Below are 19,966 nucleotides of genomic sequence, written 5' to 3'. Positions count from 1 at the left end.
TGGGGCAGTAAGTCTAGCTGGGTTTTGTTCACTTCGGATTATAGGCTGGAGATGAGAAAATGAGCAAGGAGATATGCCAGCCTTCCAGCTCTTCCTGTAACCTATGGGGCATCTGGATAAAGGGTAGCATATCTGTCCACGTAGAAGCCATAAAGTCGGGATCAAATGGGTGAAACTCCTAGCTTCAGCACCTCTCTCATGAGTTGGTAACACCATTTCCTCTTCATTCTCTCTGGCACTGGTGTAAGTTTTGCTGTAAACAGATCTACTGTAACAAGAGTGCTTCAGTGGATTAAATATTCAATGTTTAAAATTGAATGGGTGGAGGAAAGTAACTTTTTTTGAACAAGAAAACCCCAACAAGTTCTGATCTCATATTAGAAATAACTTAAATCAGGGCAGGCTGCACTAAGTAATCAACAAGTAACATTTTTGTTTTCAACAACTCCATTTACCTTGTGCTAATTTTCATCAGGATTCTAGATAATGTACTACTAACCATTATTTTCTCACCTAGTTTGCTCAGTGCTGACAGATAATAGATGATTATCACAAATAAATTTGACACTGCATCCATAAAAATGTGAAAATTGGAGTCTCTCATCATTATTTAAAATGTGTGCTCACTCACTCAAATGAGGTATAAGAGCCTACTTTGGAGATAAAGCAGGCCAGATAGCTGGAAAGGCTGCTTCAGTGTCACACAGGTTAATGTAGATGTATTATGTATTTATATAGCCTATAGGAGGATAACTTTTTAGCAAATGATTTGGACTGAATATGCACTTGATCAGGACCCTCATTAATAACCCATGGCCACGCTATTTTCATGGTGAGAAGTTACCCTTGCAATCACAAAGATTAATTCTGGGGCTATCTATTGCAGTTTGGGAGAAAGAGTCCAAAGAAACAGGTGAGTCGCGTGTTAAGTGCTGAACAGATATCCGTATAGACTGAGCTGTAGACTGAGATCCTGCACTGTCCCTGACATCTTGATTAAAATGGCCATTTTTTTCAGCCACAGTTCTGGAAATTGGAACAAGAATGCTTTTCCCTGAAGGTGAGGGGATGCTCACACTACCTGCACCTCAGTGAGGGCCTAATGCCAGGCTGTAACCTCCGTGCATGAGAATCCAAAGATAAATTGACTTTTTCCCATTGGGTGTTAGGTCATGCCCACGTTTCCATGTGAATTGCAGTAATGTAGTCAGAAGTCAGTAACTAATGTGATGACACACCCGGTGGGATTTGATGCAAAGGAGGGACATGGTTATGGTTAAACGTGTGACAATAAGTGTTTTCTTTTCTATTGGTAACTTGATTTCTGCATTTGATGGATCATGAGAGACCAACATATTTGAAGCGATCAAAAGGGACTTCAGGGCACTGGGGCGACTGGTTGAAGGATCAGGAGCACAGGTAGTGTCTTCCTCAATCCCTACAGTGGCAGGGAAGGATACTGAAAGGAACAGGAAAACACACCTGATCAACACGTGGCTCAGGGGCTGGTGCCATCGGAGGAATTTTGGCTTTTTTGATCACGGGGAGGTTTACATGGCACCAGGCCTGCTGGCGACAGATGGAGTCCAGCTGTCTCACAGGGGGAAAAGGATCATCACTCATGAATTGGCAGGGGTCACTGAGAGGGCTTTAAACTAGGTTCGAAGGGGGAAGGGGATAAAACCAGGCTCACTAGAGATGAGCCTAGGGGTGGTGTGCCGATGCCGGGGGTGAAATCGATAGCCCAGCTCGAGTGCATCTACACCAATGCACGCAGCATGGGCGGCAAACAGGAGGAGCTGGAAGCCATTGTGCAGCGGGAGAGATATGACTTAGTCGCCATCACAGAAACATGGTGGGGTGACTCTCATGATTGGAGTGCTGCAATGGATGGCTGTAAACTCTTCAGAAGGGACAGGCGAGGAAGGAGAGGCAGTGGGGTGGCTCTGTATGTTAGGGAGTGTTTCGATTGTCTAGAGCTCAACGATTGTGATGATGATACGGTTGAGTGTTTATGGGTAAGGATGAGGGGGAAGGCCAGCGAGGCAGATATCCTGCTGGGAGTCTGTTATAGACCACCCAACCAAGATGAAGAGGTGGATGAAGCATTCTACAAGCGGCTGGCAGAAGTCTCTCAATTCCTAGCCCTTGTTCTTGTGGGGGACTTCAACTTCCCGGACGTCTGCTGGAAATACAACACGGCAGAGAGGAAGCAGTCTAGGAGGTTCCTGGAGTGTGTGGAAGACAACTTCCTGACACAGCTGGTAAGTGAGCCTACCAGGGGAGGTGCCTCGCTCGACCTGCTCTTTACAAACAGAGAAGGACTGGTGGGAGATGTGGTGGTCGGAGGCCGTCTTGGGCTTAGCGACCATGAAATGGTAGAATTCTCGATTCTTGGTGAAGTAAGGAGGGGGGCCAGCAAGAGCGCAGCCATGGACTTCCAGAGGGCGGACTTTGGCCTGTTCAGGACGCTGGTTGAGAGAGTCCCTTGGGAGACGGTCCTGAAGGGCAAAGGGGTCCAGGAAGGCTGGACGTTCTTCAAGAAGGGAGTCTTAAAGGCGCAGGAGCAGGCTGTCCCCATGTGCCGTAAGAAGAACAGGCAGGGAAGACGACCGGCCTGGCTGAACGGGGAGCTCTTGCTGGGACTCAGGAAAAAAAGGAGAGTTTACCGCTTGTGGAAGAAGGGGCAGGCGACTCAAGAAGAGTACAGGGATCTCGTTAGGTCGTGCAGAGAAGAAATGAGAAAGGCAAAAGCCCAGCTAGAACGCAATCTGGCCGCTGTCGTTAGAGACAACAAAAAATGTTTCTACAAATATATTAATAACAAGAAGAGAGCCAAGGAGAATCTCCATCCTTTATTGGATGCGGGGGGGAACATTGTCACCGAGGATGAGGAAAAGGCTGAGGTACTCAATGCCTTCTTTGCCTCAGTCTTTAACAGGCAGACCAGTTATCCTCAGGGTACTCAGCCCCCCGAGCTGGAAGACGGGGACGGCAAGCAGGATGGACCCCCCGTAATCCAAGAGGAAGCAGTCAACGACCTGCTAAGCCACCTGGATGCTCACAAGTCTATGGGGCCGGATGGGATCCACCCGAGAGTGCTGAGGGAGCTGGCAGAGGTGCTTGCCAAGCCACTCTCCATCATTTATCAGCAGTCCTGGTTAACGGGGGAGGTCCCAGGCGACTGGAGGCTTGCCAATGTGACGCCCGTCTACAAGAAGGGCCGGAAGGAGGATCCGGGGAACTACAGGCCTGTCAGCCTGACCTCGGTGCCAGGGAAGATGATGGAGTGGTTCATCTTGAGGGTGCTCACAAGGCATGAGCGGGACAACCAGGGGATCCGGCTCAGCCAGCACGGGTTCATGAGAGGCAGGTCCTGCTTGACCAACCTGATCTCCTTCTATGACCTGGTGACCCACCTAGTGGATGAGGGAAAGGCTGTGGATGTGGTCTACCTTCAGTAAGGCCTTTGACACTGTCTCCCACAGCATTCTCCTAGAGAAGCTGGTGGCTCACGGCTTAGACAGGTGGACTCTGCGCTGGGTTAAAAACTGTCTGGATGGCCGGGCCCAGAGAGTTGTGGTGAATGGAGTTACATCCAGTTGGCAGCCGGTCACGAGCGGTGTTCCCCAGGGCTCAGTTTTGGGGCCGGTCTTGTTCAATATCTTTCTCAATGATCTGGATGAGGGGATGGAGTGCACCCTCAGTCAGTTTGCAGACGACACCAAGTTGGGCGGGAGTGTTGATCTGCTCGAGGGTAGGAAGGCTCTGCAGAGGGACCTGGACAGGCTGGATCGATGGGCCGAGGCCAACTGTATGAGATTCAACAAGGCCAAGTGCCGGGTCCTGCACTTTGGCCACAACAACCCCATGCAGCGCTACAGGTTTGGGGAAGAGTGGCTGGAAAGCTGCCTGTTGGAAAAGGACCTGGGGGTGCTGGTTGACAGCCGGCTGAACATGAGCCGGCAGTGTGCCCAGGCGGCCAAGAAGGCCAAGGGCATCCTGGCCTGTATCAGAAATAGTGTGGCCAGCAGGAGTAGGGAAGTGATAGTGCCCCTGTACTTGGCACTGGTGAGGCCGCACCTCGAATACTGTGTTCAGTTTTGGGCCCCTCACTACAAGAAGGACGTCGAGGTGCGGGAGCGTGTCCAGAGAAGGGCAACGAGGCTGGTGAGGGGTCTGGAGAACAAGTCTTCTGAGGAGCAGCTGAGGGAACTGGGGTTGTTTAGCCTGGAGAGAAGGAGGCTGAGGGGAGACCTCATCGCTCTCTACAACTACCTGAAAGGAGGTTGTAGCGAGGTGGGTGTTGGTCTTTTCTCCGAAGTAACAAGCGATAGGACGAGAGGAAATGGCCTCAAGTTGCGCCAGGGGAGGTTTAGATTGGACGTGAGGAAAAATTTCTTTCCTGAAAGAGTGGTTAAACATTGGACCAGGCTGCCCAGGGAAGTGGTTGAGTCCCCATCCCTGGAGGTATTTAAAAGACGAGTAGATGAGGCACTTAGGGACATGGTTTAGTGGGCATGGTGGTGTTGGGTTGACGGTTGGACTTGATGATCTTAGAGGTCTTTTCCAACCTTAATGATTCTATGATTCTATGATTCTTTGGAGCATGGATGTCTTCAGTTGATTTGTCCTGGACTGTTAGAAAATTTCATTATTTTGCACAGGCCTTGCACATCTCTGAATCCGAGTCATTGCAGAAGCCATGCAGCACAGCGAAATGGCTTTGATAGGCTTTTTCCTCAACCTTGTGTGCCTGTAGCGTGGCATTTGGGTTGTGTAGCTTGTGGAAGTGGTCTAGGGCCAGACAGTTGTCTGGACTAATCACATGAAGGCAGTCAGCGTTTCAAGAGTCTCTGAATTATGCATATGAGAAATGAGGACCATAAGAGAGGACACTGAGTGAGGAGAATTTGTATGGAGGTGTTAGATGAGATGGAGAGCTTGCACCTGGAAAGTACATCATCAGGGAGCTGGAGCTGTGGAGAAGGCTTTTGTACTAATCCTGCCATCACTGTTAGGCCATGACGAGAAAACTGTGGAAGTAAACAGCAGCATCCCTGGTGCTGGAGCATGATCATTGTACGTACTCTCTGTCATCAGCATATTCTCTGTGTCAGGAAATGGGTGTGTGATAGTCTTATTCAAAGCCTTTGACAGGCTGCAGGACACTGCCTGGGGCTGTAAGACAAGTAACAGTAGTCTTCTCCATGGGTGCTATCTGACTTTTAAAAAATGAATACCTTCCTGACTGCGCCAGTGCTAGTTTGTAAGTCACAGGCAAGCTCTCTGCTATCTGTGTAGCTGCTGAACTTGCATGTATTTTTGTCAGAGCTGTAAACAAGTACGTCAAGGGAAGCACTGCAGTTCTTCACCTGGAGCATTCATGTCTCTCCAGATATGGTCAAAGCATCACAAAGATGGTAGTAACTGAATGATGTGAAATGACTTGCTGTAATGCTTCATTCAAAGTAGTTGTGTGGAGACTGTCCACCAAGCTTATTGAGAAAGCTTGCTAGTTGGGAGGTGCTGGAGTGCACCCACTGATGTGCCACCCACCAAGCATGCAACTGAAAATACGTGATTGCCAGGAAATTATGAATCCTCTAGGAAAATGCTTTCCCTCCACTTATCTCATATATAGGCATCTGGATGACTGCAGGCAGTGCTGACTCTTCTAGGGGAAGGTTAGCTCTCAGGCTGCCCACTGATGAAAGTTTCTCAGCACCATATGTAAAGAGCCTAAACCCTATGTTTTTATGTAACCTAATTCTTAAATTAAATCTAGCAGCTCAATTTTAACAGCATGACTCCTCATGCAATTGAATGAATTCTGTGATGGTCATAGTGCGAAAATCAACAATTTACATCAGGAGAACAAATTCTCACTGTGAAGGAATCGCTTTTTTCTAATTATTCTCATGGAATCAAAAGTTTGACTGTAACCTGCTCTCCTCCCACACTTCCTCTTCTGTCTTCACTTGCTTTCTTCTCTTTTCTCTAAGGGGGATCTTTTGTAACTGATCTGTTTGTTCTGCTGTTTCTTTGGGGATGACAAATTAAGCTACAGATTTTTTTTTTTGGTGTTGCAGTTGGGAGGTGGAGAGAGGAGATTAAGAGCTCTGTTATGCCAGTGTGCTGCTGGCAGTCAGCTTTGGAAGTTTGGTTCATTGCTTTGGAAAAGCGGCCAAGATCTGTGCCTCAAAGGTGTGAGGTTTTGAGTCTTGTCATTCTAATATTGATCTGGGGTATAATGAATGGGACAGCTGATAAAGGATTAAGAGAAATATAATTAATGCCAATCAACACAAGCTTATAGAAAATAGATCCTGTCAAGCTAACCTGGTATTTATTAAGTGTTTTTAATGTGATTGCAAGTTTGATATTTATGGCTTCTACAAGGCATTTGACTTGGTGACACCACTTTGATTAAGAAACAAGAACAAAATAATTTGATTTGGCATGTGTGAGGGATGGGAATTGAGCTTGCCCAACTTCAGCCATTTACAATTTGGTGTCCTACTCTGAACTAGTTGTCCTAGGGTCCCTCTGAAGTCAATGGAGAGGAGGAGAGAGGGCTATTGCTCCAGCCCTGAGTTGACACCAGGGGAACGTGAGCTTGTAGGACAAAGCTGTTGTGTTGCCAGTATCAGCAATCTTTGTGTACATCCATAGGAGAGCTTCAGGGAGGCTGTGCTAAATCTGGGTCTGACCCTACCGCTGACACTCCCAGAATATTGTGTTCAGGTCTGTCTGCACCTCAAGAAGGCTGATGAGATAGGGAGAGATGGTAGAAGAGTGATGATGGTGGCTAAGGGGTGGAAAGACATGCCTTTAAGCCACTGGGATTTCTTGCAATCATTCATTACCCTAGTCCAAGAGAAGGAAAGAACTGATTAGCTTTTCTACGTGGGAAACTTTAAGAAAGGAAGAGTCTTTAGTCTGTTGAACAAAAATATAGCAAGATTCGTTGTATAGAAATGAAAGCCAAGAAAATTCACAATAGAAAAAACAAATAGATTTTGACAGCAGGAATAATTAATCACTAAAACCTTTCACCAACACCCCCAAGGCATCACTGGAAATTTGGTAATCATGACAGGATTTTTATTTTTTTCTTCCTGAACAAGGCAAGAAATTGAGTCCTGTGCCTTATAATATGCAAGAGAATCGGACTAAGGTCAAAAAGGGACCACTAGGATTATCTAGTCAGTAAATAGTGTGTTGGTCCCTCTGAAGAGAATAGGGTTTCCCCTGCTGTGGTCAACTTGTCAGTCCAAAATGAGTCTAAGAGAAAATGGAGACTGTAGTTGGGGAATCAGAGGTGACTTCTGTCAGTCCCTCTATACCCAAAGGGTAACTCCTCTAGGTAGAGACTCATAGCTTTGAAAACCTTTTTGGGATGCAGTATGTTGCTGGCCATACCCCACTGTAGCAGTGTTATCACCTTGGCTGCATTTTTACCTTTCAGACTACTTTGTACCTAAATATTGCATAAGGATCTTACCTTCTCTTGGGGTATGGCGGTGTTAGTTCAGATTGTAAGAGAAATGCTTGCTTTTGCCCTTTTGAGCACAGGCTGTTCCTTCCGAGCTAATGATACTGTGCTCTCCCTTCCCATTTTGCAGCATCAGACCCAACAGAATGAGCTTTTAGGTTTTTTTCCCCCCTGTCCCTGCTGTCGCTGGTACATCATGAACCAAGTGCAGTTCCAGTTCTCTACTCAGTCTGTCTTTGCGTTATGCAAGGCTTCACGTAAGACAAGGAGGGACACAGAAAACTAAGAACCAGGTACTTACTTTGCCACTGCCCTGGCTCTTTTGCAGCAGCTTGTTCCTATCCTGCTGCGCTCCAGCTGCCTAATAGCATTCTGCCAACACTACAAAAGGCATGATGTGGCTGTCTTCACATCACCTGCAGTTGGTTATGTTACCTGACTCCATGATAGTCCCTGAGAGTCATGCTAGAAGAGTAGGACTTTCTTTTAAAAACCATCTGCAAATGGCAAACCAACAGGTTTGTTCTGTTTCTACTTTTTGTATTGACTTTTTTGACAAAAATCTGGAAAAGACCTTGAACTGCAGAAAGGCGGTTCATGATGTCAAAGAAGTTGAGGTCTTCTCAGCCTCAAATGCTTCAGTGCTTTGAATGCTAGTCTCTCCAGCTGTTTCGGTGAAGCATGGGAAGATATGTTAGTCAAGCTGTCCTAAAATTTTTCAGCCTTTTGATCTGATTGTCTTCAAACCATTTCAGCAGAAGGTATCTTTGCTAGTCTTTGCTTCAATAAAGAAATAAAAGACCTTTCAAACACTTGTACTTGCCTATTACCTTCATTGAATCTCCAGCAAAGCCAGTGGACTTCAATGAATTGTGAAGAAGCTGACTCCACTTTAAGGAAATCTACTCCTTTTACTAGACTGCATGTATTTGTTTTCAAAGACATCTCACTATTTGGGTGAACAGTTTTGAACTGAACATTGCAGATCCATTAGAACTTTGCATTTGTTTGCATAAGCAGTCTTTTCAGTCGTCTCTTTTTGCATGTGAGTATTTTGCATATCTCTTTTGAACTCCGCATGTCTCAGTAGCTTTCCTTGAGCTTTTCCTGGGAAATAAAAAATAAATAAACTTAGAATGAGTAAGAAATTCCCATTTGCATCGTCACAGTGATCTGATTGTGAGTCTTGCTACAGAATACCACAGAAATTAATGTTGTCTGGATAATGTAATTCTATGTTTAACATGGTTTAGGGAAGGATAATGAAAGACATTGTCTGAGGATGGGCTCCTAACGTGTCTGTCTACGTTTTCTTCTGGAGTTTTGTTCAGTTGGGCAGGTGTGTATGCTTTAACTTCGTTTAGAGCATCAACTAAAGGCCATTTGAAGAAAAAGATGGGACTTGATAGACTATTAATGCTGGATATCTGATCTTCTAGGTCTATAAACTCATTACTAACCTGTGATCTCTGTAGATCTTGCAGTGTTTTAAAAGTATTGTTGGGGAAAAAAAAAGTGTGAATTATCTTGGCGAACTTTGTCATAATTGCTCATTGCATTTGAGTTTGCAAAAATAGTGTTGTTTATGATCTGATATTTTTAATGGCATATTTCACTGTTTCCATTTAAAGTTCGCAGTGACATCTTTGTTTTTCCCTTTTAAAGAGCAGCATAATCCAGATGCCTGTCAAAAGAGTTGTTGATGTAGCATTTTATGAGTAATCCTTCTGTTTGAGTATTTTGTTTTGTCAGAAATGTTTGCCAAGCTCTTATAAAGCTCCCCATGAATATTATTGATGTATACTTCCTTTTAAAGAAGTGATTATCCATGCAGGAATACAAACTGAACAGTCAGTTCTAAACCACAAATGTTTTCTCAAAAGCTACGTAATGCCATAGGAGGAGTTAATTTGTTGATGTAATGGAACAGAGGGGTACTGAGCTAAAATTATTTTCCCCTTCCCTTTCCCAGCTTAACTCCTTGAAGCACAGGCCAGCATTTGAGTTTGGGTGACTTTTTCAAAAGTGTTACACAGAATAACCTCAGGGTTACCGTCAGTCTGTCTAAATCTTTGATGAAGAGATGTTAATAGTTTCCAGTCTGCTTTCAGAGAGGTGAGTGTGATTGAGAGAAACGTTATGAGTAAAACATACCAAGCAGTCTTAGGAATCTAGCAGTTATCGTTTCAAACCCGGAGCTGTTACAGTACATCCAGTGATGCTCTCATTTGTTCCTGTTAAAAGATTTATATAAATAACTTGCACTTTAGGCATGTGCAGACATCCTCCTCTCTGGTCATCTTTCTCGGGTGATTCCTTATTCCAGAGCAAATGCTCTGGGATCTGCAGACCTTATAGTGGTTTAGCCTGTAAATTAGTAGTTGGCCAGTTGTCACTTGGGGAAAAGAGATCTGTAAATTCTGTAATAAATAATTGATTAGGGTCAACATACACAATAGCATTCTGCAGGTGTCACCATGCAGCGCAGTTACTTCTTCCCATATAGTTAAGTGGGGCTGTGAACATGGATGCATCCTTCAGTTCCAGTCCTGTGTTTTATTTTTTTTTCTATCCCAGCCTGCAACACTTGGCTGTAGCTATGCCCAACTTCAGAGCCTGCGTAGCTTCTTGTGGGATCTGTAATTGCTCCCTTCTCAGACCACTTGCTGAGTTTATGGACATTAGGACAACAGGTCACACCAGGCATTATAGAAATTTTCCTTGTAGAGCTGGAATAGCCCCAATCTAAATACACTAAAGATACTGGGACGGCACAGCACTAGTCCCTAACCCGCGCAGCACTGAAAGCTTTGGCTATGTCGGTCTGTTCTTAACTCCCATGTCCGTACGGCTTCCCGATTGTGCTAAGCTCAGCTGTTTGCAGAATGACTGATTTTGATTTGCCAGATATACTGCCTATAAGCACCCTTCTTTTACTGCTTATATAAGTGTTTATACCTTATATTGGAGTATCTTTTTTTTTTCCTTCTGATTTGCTTTCCTTTACCTTCCTTATTTGCAAAGAGAGTGTGCTCCAACTGTGCCTCTGAGTGCTTCTTCCCCATTTTTACCCCCTGCCCCAAGCTGCAGTATGTGACATGGGGGAGGTTATGTTTGCAGTGCAGAACAGCTTGTAAAGGGCATTTTTAAAGCACTTTTTGCTTTGCAGTTGCTTTATAGCTTGTCTGCATGGGCAGGCTCTCATAGAATGCTTTTGCTTTAAACTTCTTCTGATTAATTAACTTAAAATAACTGTCTCCACATCTTTGACTTCCTTTCCAAATACATTTTTCCAGTTGAGCGAGATGTTGTGGGCAGGCGCTGCGTGGTGCATTGCATTGTTGCCGAGTTACATGTTGTGGACCTCTGCTGCAGGCTGTTGGGTGAACTCTGCTTCAGGGGAGCTCTGGAACAGTCCCTGAAGGACTCCTGCGCCGCTCCCTGCTTTCCAGGAGTTTGCACAACACAGAAGAACAAGCATAAGTCATTCCCTACCCAGGGACCGATATGACAGCTGTAGTCTATTTTCTTTACTCTTTTTCTCCCTTCCCAAAGAAGCACCATTGCTTCTGCAAGGAGAATATTATTCTTGATCCCTTAACTTCACCAGTCATTGCTCAAACCCTTGGCTTTGTTCTAGAGCTACTGTCTTCCACTCTGCTTTTCCCTGCACTTTGGAAGCTGTTCAGCTTGCTCCTGGCAGGTGTGGTTGTATAGCAGTAGACAAGTCAGTTGGTAATCCTGTCGTGCTTTCCTTCTGGTTTTCCTAGTTCGGCGAATGCTGCACAGAGTAAGGCAGCTGTCCTGGTGGCTGATCCCACTTGACCCAGGGAAGTGCTGGTTTTCCAGGTTTCCTCTCATTGCAGTACTGAATTTCTGAATGTTGCTGCCTGCTCCTCACCTTGCTTTAGATCAGGAGGATGCTGTTTAAGTCTATATATACTTCTCACACCCTGTGCAGCTCTTGGTGGATGAGCTGATCTGCTGTATTGCTGGATACTTTATCTGTAGCGGAGAAGTTCTGAAACAGTGTCTGGCTGCATAAGAAAATTATGTGTTTGATTTGACATAATATAAAATCATTCTCTCCCTTATCCTTCCTAGCCTTTTGGAAACCTCTTTTCTAATTTACCACTTCAAGCTGAAGCGTGGTGAGCTTTCCATTAGCTGCTTGTGCTGTCGCTGTATCTCATTGTTTGCTGGTGCAGGGTAACTCTACTTTGTCCAACCCAGAACTGCTGACGTTTGGGAGAATCCAATTGATATAGCTGCTTTCCCCAAAAGATCCAGACCTGCTTCTCACTGACCAGGTCTTTTGAGCCAAAGGCAAACTCTGATTATTCCATCCCTTCATGAAGAGCCCATGTTGATGAGGTAGGTGAGCTGACATCAACTTCTCATACCATGTTTTGTCTGTCCTCCTGCTAGTTTTACCTTGAAGAATGAGCTGCCTACTTCATGAAGTTTGCTACTACAATGATGTGGTATCTAAAGCAGATACTTGGTTTCCTTCAGGTTGCTTCAAGTTACTTAATTTAGAAGCTTAGGTACAATATAGGATATATGACCTGTCCATATTGAGGTTGTTAGGCTCCCAAAGGAGAGATGGGGCTGCTGCTATAGGCTTCTGTAAGGTACCTTCAACTTCTTAAGTGTTGATACAGGGAATTGAGGCTTTACCTTTACAGATAGTACACTATGATGAGAGATGGCAACTCTTGGTTTTGGTGTTTAAAGCTCCTTGCTGTGCTTCTGCCTCTTCCAGTTTCAGTATTTTATTCTAGTGGTTCAGAACTGCCTGGCAGGTGTTGCTCTCCTCACTCCCCTCAATGGCAACTGCAGTAAAGTTTTGGTAAGATTAAAATCCTTTCCTATAAACAACCAAGACTTTCTAAAGTAGGTGAAGAAAAACCCACCCAAATGCTAGTAAAGAATGTAAATTGCACTATGTTAAACAGTAAAGACCATTAATCCTGTCTTTGTTGCCCCAAGTAATAATTTTGACTCTTCTTTGGGACTGCATGTTCAGGAGCAAGCAAACAGATTTTGAACTTAAGCCTGTCTTTGTGTACCATTTTCATGGTAATGGATTATTGCTTTTCTTGCTCCTTTTTTCCTTCTGATCCTTCTTTCTTCAGATGTCCCGTATCCAGCTGTGAGGTCTGTTTTGCCTTTCTCTATGGCACTGCCGTCTAGAGTCTACAATACACTTTGTAAATATTCTTCATGTTTTTCATTATTGAGGTGGGAAAGAAAAAGGTTTCCATCATGTAAAACTGTCATTGGCCTCTCAGGCTTCTTCCCTATCATAAACCCATTTTATTTTTTATTACTATCAAAGGCTCTTCTTCTGTTCTGCCAGGTCCTGGAACAAGAGTCCTGAGATGGCTTTGAAAATTGGATGTTTCCCTAAGGAGATCTTCCAGTGCAGCTCTGGCCTAGTGTTGCCCTTGGAGATGATGGGGTGACTATGATATGATGAGTCACTATGCAAAGGAGAAATTACTCCCTTGAGTTTTTTCTTTCCTTTCCCTAAACTGCTACATGAAAACAGTACTCTTTCTGACAAACAAAAAGCAAAACAAAAAAAAGCTTCTATTTTTGTTTGAGCTTTTTCAGGTGGTCCATGCTAAATTCTTTAGGCATGTCGCGAAAGTTAGAAATGTCTCAACAATGTGTTAAATAGGTAGGTAAGTTGACCAGCTCTTTGAAAAGCCTTAACTCCAAAATGAGTCTAACCCTGTAAACAAGCAGGCTAAGGAGGAGGATGGAGCTCTGTATGACAGGACAGGAATGATGGGGATAATGTGGATGAAATGTTTACATATCTGTGCCTTCCCCAGGCCTTTCATGTGCTTCTTCCTTGTATTAACTTGCTTTACCTTTTCAAGAAACATGCAGCTGGCTAGTAACTGGGCAGGGCTCTCGGTTTTTTTCTGCATTAAGTAAGGACTAAAAATTGTAAATGTTTTGTCTGTTTGCTTTATGAGATTAATTTTGGGATGTCAGCTGGCCCTAATCCCATCCCTTTAAACTCTTTTTATAGCGGTCTGATTTTTTTGTTCTTCCTCTGTGTGATGGTATGTATGTCTTGCCTTGCAGCCAGCTCTCATTACAGATCATTCATTGCAGCATAAGCCATTTGATCAGCTAGTCAAGCCAAAGTTGCTATATGCTTAATTTGCAGAAATATAGTAAGAATTTACCAGCTCAATAAAACTCTCTTAAAGGAAGAGAGCATGACCCAGTAGAGCTCATTGCTTGACTGATCCAGCAAGTGACCTTGGCTAAGTCATTTAGTTCTTCCATGTGCTTCGGTTTCCTTTTCCTTTGCCATCCTCACCTTTACCACACTTCTTTGGACCATAAGATCTTCAGCACTGAGCCAGTTTCAGGCTTTCACAAGGGAAATTATTTGGTCAGGCTATTTAAACATAGCAAAAATCATACAAATATTCTGTAATAACATGCTAGCAGAATAGAGAGATATCTTCCAAGGAGATGTTTTGCATGGTAAACCTTCTACAGCTTGCAGGTAGGATTAGTGAAGTGTTACTCTACCACCTCGATATTATTATCATTACACAAAACATAACGTTTATATAAAATGAAAAAAGCTTAAGCTGAGGTAATAGGAGGGAAGCACTGATTGCATTGTTCGAGGGAAGTGCACTGTAATCTTCAAATTAGTTTGTATCAACTCAATTACTTGTATGCAGCTCTCTTGTCATTGTAAGAATCTTCTTTGTAGAAACTGAAACTCCAGTGCTAAAAACATGAAATCAATAGGCACTGTTATATCCACTTAAAAAAAAAAAAAAATATTGATTTGCAGATAATGACAGCAGCTCATTCTTGCAGGATTACATGCCACTTCCTGTCATAAAGATTACTTTCATATATATTACATCTGAGATGGAGAACATAGGTATAAAACTGCTTTGCTTTAATGAATAGTCACTTTACTCTGGGCATTAAAATGAGATATATTTCTTTAAATTTATCTCTAGGGATTATTTTTATTTCACGGGCAAACCCTGTGTTACCAAAGACTCTAGAATGCTATTAAACTTTTAAATAATCTTGGATTGCCTTGTTTCTGCAAGTGCTTGAACTCGTCCTCTCGTTGATAGCAACTAATTAAGCAAAATATCGTGCTCTTTCTGGTCTCCTCCTCATCCTTGATTGATGGTTAACACCATGTTATCTTGGGTATTAGATGTTCTTTGCTAAACCCTAAGTATCTACCAGCATCTAACTCTCTGTGCTTCGTAACAAATTTCTGTCACCTTCAGGGGATTAAATTCTTCATGCTGATCATGGTGGCATGTAACTTCTCCCATTGTGCAGCTATTTTTTTTTCTTGTGCTGTGGCTCATTTGAAGCCTGTTCTTATTAAGCATAAGTGACTTCGTGTATTAAAATAACTCTTTTCACCTCTTTCTAGGTAATCTGGCTTCCCAGAAACCTCCTGCTAAATGCAAGGGTTTGCTGTCCTGTTTACTGACTGTTACACCTGAGGCTGATTTTGATACAGATTCTGGATATCGCAGGGTAAGTGTGCAGATATCTGTTCTTTTTGTGGTTTGTTTTTTTTTCATGGTCTCTTATTTGCTTACACGAACACAGTTTGGGCTCTGCTTTCCTTTTCAGTGACTGCATCAAGTCCTTATTGGAGCATATGCAACTGAGCATCTGTGTTAAAGTAGAAAAATAATGTAGTAGGATGAATGCTGGTGCTGTAAACCTGATCAGGAGTGTTTGAATTTGGTGTTATAGCTCCAAGAGGGAGCAAAGTTTGTATGTCTACAGACTCATAGGCCTGTATCTTATAAAATTGTAAAAAGCTGTAAGACTCTTATTTGGGTGTAGTGAACATTTTGAGTTTCAAGCTGACAAATGTGCATGTATTTTTGTATTACCAATGAAACGTTCTTCATAACGTACATAGTTCTAAATATCTGTGAAGTTTGCAAGATCAAGTTTAAATATTTGGAAAAGGGAGATTAAAGGTTATTTAGTTTCTTGGGGGCATTGGAAGGGGAAAGAAAGTACTGATTACCTCTCTTATTCAATTCTGCTATGCATATCAGAGTAGAAACTTAAAATACTTCATTGCTGAGTGACTCTTGTGGGATTTTTCACCTCCCAGCTACTGGAGGAAAGTGTAATTTAGTGGACACAGATTTGGTTTTTCTGTTTTTGCCTCTTCCTCAGTCTTGATCCTCTGCTTCCACCTTCTCTTCCAACCTGCTATTTTCTTGCCTCACCGCTTTCCTAGCTCCTTTTTGCAATCCTCTCTGTGTTTTTTTCTTCATGGAGCTAATCCTGGCCCTTGGTACTGTTTGATATCTATCTTGGCCTCCTTCAACCAGCTTTCTGGCGTCTCCCAACCAGATATGTAGATTCGTGGGATAATTCAGGCTGGAAGGCACCTGTAGAGATCATCTAGTCCAACCTCCTGCTCAGAGCAAGGTCACTAGAGCAGGTTGCACGGGGCCACGTCCAGCTGGGTTTTGAATATCTCCAAGGATGCAGACTCCAAAACTTTATTTGGCCCCCGTTGCCATGTTTCACCACCTCCTGAAGGATAGTTTCCTCATCTATAATCTGAATTTCCATTGTTGCAGCTTCTTTCTTCTTGTCATATCTCTGCGCCCTTCGAAGAATAGGCTCACTCTGTCTTCTCTGCACCTTCCCTTTGGGGAATTGGAAAACATAGTGAAGTCTGTAGGAGCCCCATCCCGTCTGTAGGTGTTCCATCCACCAATATCCTCCACCGGACTTACTCCAGTATGTCAAAGCCTTCTTGTTCTGGAGGGCTCAAGTCCTGCATGAAAGGGAAGGATTGCTTCTCTGGACCTGCTGGCTGTGCTCTTGCTAACGCAGCCCAGGATGGATGCACTCGGCCTTTGTTGCAAGGGCATATTGCTGGCTCAAGTTCTCCTTGCTGTCTGCCAAGACCACCAAGTCCTACTTTTTTTTCCTATTTTTAATCTGTTTAATCTTTCTCACACGCTGTTGTGCAATCCTTACTTCCAGTGCTTGCTGTTCCTTCACAGGATTCCTTATTGAACACGTCAGTATCCCCAACACATCTTGATCATAACGTTTCTGGCAGTCTCTTCCCATAAATGAGTTTGAACTACATTTTGGAAACAGTGAAAGCCCATTTCCAAGTCTTTCACTCTTGGAAATTGGCGTATTTCCCTGAGCAACTAGCTTAAAGCTTTCAATGTAGCTTTGATGATTTAAAAATCTTTTTCAATTCCTATCATTAGTATGTTCACAGTAAAATAGGAAATTGTGTGTATGCTTGGGTGTGTACAAGTGTGTATGGGAGAGTTTATTTAATCCTTTTTTTTGTGCTGCCAGTACACAGTCATAAATAGTGTATATAATAATACATATATGAAACTGTTGCTGGAAATTGAGTCTGAATTATGAATAAGGCTTTTATTTTATATTCCTTCTTCATGTTTGTCCCTGCATGTGTGTGTAATGCTGCAAATTGCAGATACCAACAACTGTAATTGTATTGTAGTTAAATCAAACGTTCTCAAAATTTTTTTTTTTTTTTAGTAGCCCTCACGATGAGTAATGTATCTATTTTTCCTATATTTTAATAGAGTGTGTTTGTTGGGAGATATGCCAGAGAATGGACACTCAGGAATACAGTCTCAGCCTTAGCTTGACATGCTGATCAGATGGTCCTTGGGGAAGGGAGGCATGCTCCTGTGCTCCTGCAAGCTTTGTTGACTAGTTTGCTTGTAAGTGGACTAGGGAGAGGACCAAGAGGGCATCAGTAGTTCAGCGCTCAGATCATAATCAATAGTTTGGCCAGGGTGGCTGGAGCTCACGTGCAAATTCCTTGGTTTATATTTACCAAGGAGGGGAGCAAAAGAAAACAGTGAGTGGGCAAGTTGGAGCAGAGAGGGTTAAACATACTGAGTCGGGAAAAATAGGTGAGCAGAAATTAGGTAGGAGAAGTGGAAAGGAAAAGGAAATGTACAGAAACCAGGATGAAGGTTTTAACTTGCAACGTAGTGTTTTGTTTTTAATTCAGAAAAATGTTGTCTAACTCATGAAGAAGTAGTTATACCAGAGCAACTCATACAGTGATGAGTGACAGTTTAATTCACTTTCTGTGGTGGGGAATGTCTAGCAAATCCGGCTTGTGATAAGTTGCAGCATCGCCTAGTTCACATCAACATGAAATGCTGAGGATAGTCTTAGGCTGAATATCAAATTACAGCAAAGTTACTCTGTTAGGTTATGGTATGCCTGTGGGTGTTTCTGCCACCATGGCTGTGATCAGGGTGTAACAAAAAAAAAAAAAAAAAAATTCAGAAATGAGAAGCCAGTTGTGTCCAGGCTTCCTCCTGAAGGCTTCTGTTACTCATGAGAAGTTGTTTGAAAGGGGCTTGAATTCCAGGATGGGCTTTGTCTCCTTCTGGGAATGGGCTGCACGTAGGAGTTGCACACTTGTCTGTCTTACCCATTTTTGGATATTCCTAGCTGTTCCCCTTAAAAGGCCTTTTAACTCACTTAGTTTTTCTGAAGGCTATAAAAAGTATTTATGCATGTTGACTGTAGCCCTGTATATCTTGACAATCATGTGTGGTTGCAATTTTTGTATTCCAGCTGGGGAAGTACTTAACCCCAGTTTTTTCTGGTTCAAACTGAATTAGTTTTCACCATATGCAGCACCTCTTATGAACGTGTGGGTGGGAGGAGGAATTTGAAATGAAGTTGAGAGCTGTTTCTGTGGTGCAGTTATTTTAATAACCGTGGGTCTCTCCGCACAGCAGACTGATTGCTTTTCGGAGTATTTCTAAGGAAGAGAGAGGGTCAGGAAGGTATGTAAACACAAAGCGAGACCTCAAATGACCATGTGCATTTAGGTGCTTGAACAGAACAATTACGTTTTGCTTTTCATTTTTGTAGTTTTTAGGTGGGTGAAAGCAAAGATTTGGGTTTGTTCCATTTCATCCTTTTTAGAAGGAGCAAGCCACATGAAGTAGAAAAAGTTTGTCACAGAAGTCCGAGGTCACACTCTTGGTATGAATTTGTGATAAGCTTTGGGATGCAGCAGGGAAACCAAGGAATAACCTCACTTGTCTTTGGTAAGATATTCATAGAATAATTCAGTTAGAGAAAGACCTTGGGAGGTCATCTCGTCCAACCTCCTGCTCAAAGCAGGCCAACTGCAGAGGCAAAGCAGGTTTTTCAGGGCCGTGTCCATGTCCAGGCAAGTCCTTCAATACCCCTGAGGACGGGGGCTCTGCAGACTCCCTGGGCAGCCATTCTGCTGGTTAAGCACCCACTCTGAATTTTTCTTCCTTATATCTTAACAGATTTTCCCCTTGTTGCAGATTGTGCCTGTTGCCTCTTCTGCTTTTACTACGTGCCCCGGGAAGAGTCTGGCTCACCATGTGCTCCAGACCTTTAACCATCCACTAAACCATGACAAACTGGAGATCTGTGCTTATAAAGAGCTTGGATCAGTGTTTGTCAAGCACCTACGCATCAGGCAGGTTTTTTTTGTGTGTTTGAGTCCATTTAACAACATCTGTGTTGGGTTTTTTTTAACAGGGCTCTGATTTTGCTGTGCTGTTACGTCAGGGAGCAAGGATGGAGTGAGGCACAGGCAACGTTCATACTAACATCTCTATAGGTGCCAACACAAAAATACCTATGTTCTTTTCTGCCTATAGATAATACATATCAGGTGGGCCTGATTTACTCATAGAGCTTGGAGTTAGGTATGGTTCTGGTTCCTCTCTCTGCCACAGCTGCTTTTGTAATAGTTATGCCTCAGCTTCCATGCTGTTAAAATGGAGATTATATACTCTTATTCATGAGAGTGCTGAGAGTCCTACGGTAACTGTTAAATGCATATAGTTCCTTGGGAGAAAACTGCTATAAAAAAAGGCAAAAAAAGTATGTTTATAGTATAAACTACATGCTTGTAGTTTTACAGGGTTACGTTAACTCCTTATTCTTAGAATGTTGCTTTTAAAGCAAAGTAGTATGCTTTTGTAATGCATTGTGTTACTGTACAAATTAGATGCTTTTATCCAAATCACTCGTATGTCTCCTTTGGTTTCCAACACAGGGGTTGCTAGGATGGCCTCATTTTTCACATTCGAGATTTGGAAGTAGAAACAAAGCTTAGAAACTTGAAATTGTTTTAAAAATTAAGTCCTTTCATAGAAGCAGTTAGGTTTTCTTTTTTGTCAGCTTTCATAATGAGTTTTTGGTGCCGGGATGAGCAATAATTGCAAATGGCAAAAAGTCGTCAGAACATTGTTACTCAAATTGCAGATTTTTATTAGTTGTAGAAGAAATTATTCACCTAGAAAGGCTGTTTTACAAGTGCTCATTTACATGAACACTTGCTGCCTAATTTATTTTCTTTAAAAAAAAAAAAAGGCAAAAAACCCCCCACGATAACAAAAAAAAAAA

At 43.0% G+C, this 19,966-nt stretch overlaps 1 protein-coding gene across 1 annotated transcript in view; it reads left to right on the top strand.

The window, feature by feature from the left end:
- KLHL29 (kelch like family member 29) overlaps nucleotides 1-19,966 on the top strand; it is a 425,477-nt gene that overhangs the window by 62,332 nt on the left and 343,179 nt on the right. The window contains exon 2 of the mRNA XM_076332702.1: nucleotides 14,946-15,052. The gene's annotated coding sequence lies outside the window, so the exon portion shown is untranslated. The remainder of the gene's footprint in view (nucleotides 1-14,945; nucleotides 15,053-19,966) is intronic.

The sequence above is a fragment of the Aptenodytes patagonicus genome, chromosome 3 (genome assembly GCF_965638725.1).
Source record: "Aptenodytes patagonicus chromosome 3, bAptPat1.pri.cur, whole genome shotgun sequence".
In the NCBI taxonomy this organism is placed as follows: domain Eukaryota; kingdom Metazoa; phylum Chordata; class Aves; order Sphenisciformes; family Spheniscidae; genus Aptenodytes; species Aptenodytes patagonicus.
This window is presented reverse-complemented; position numbering and strand designations above follow the sequence as displayed.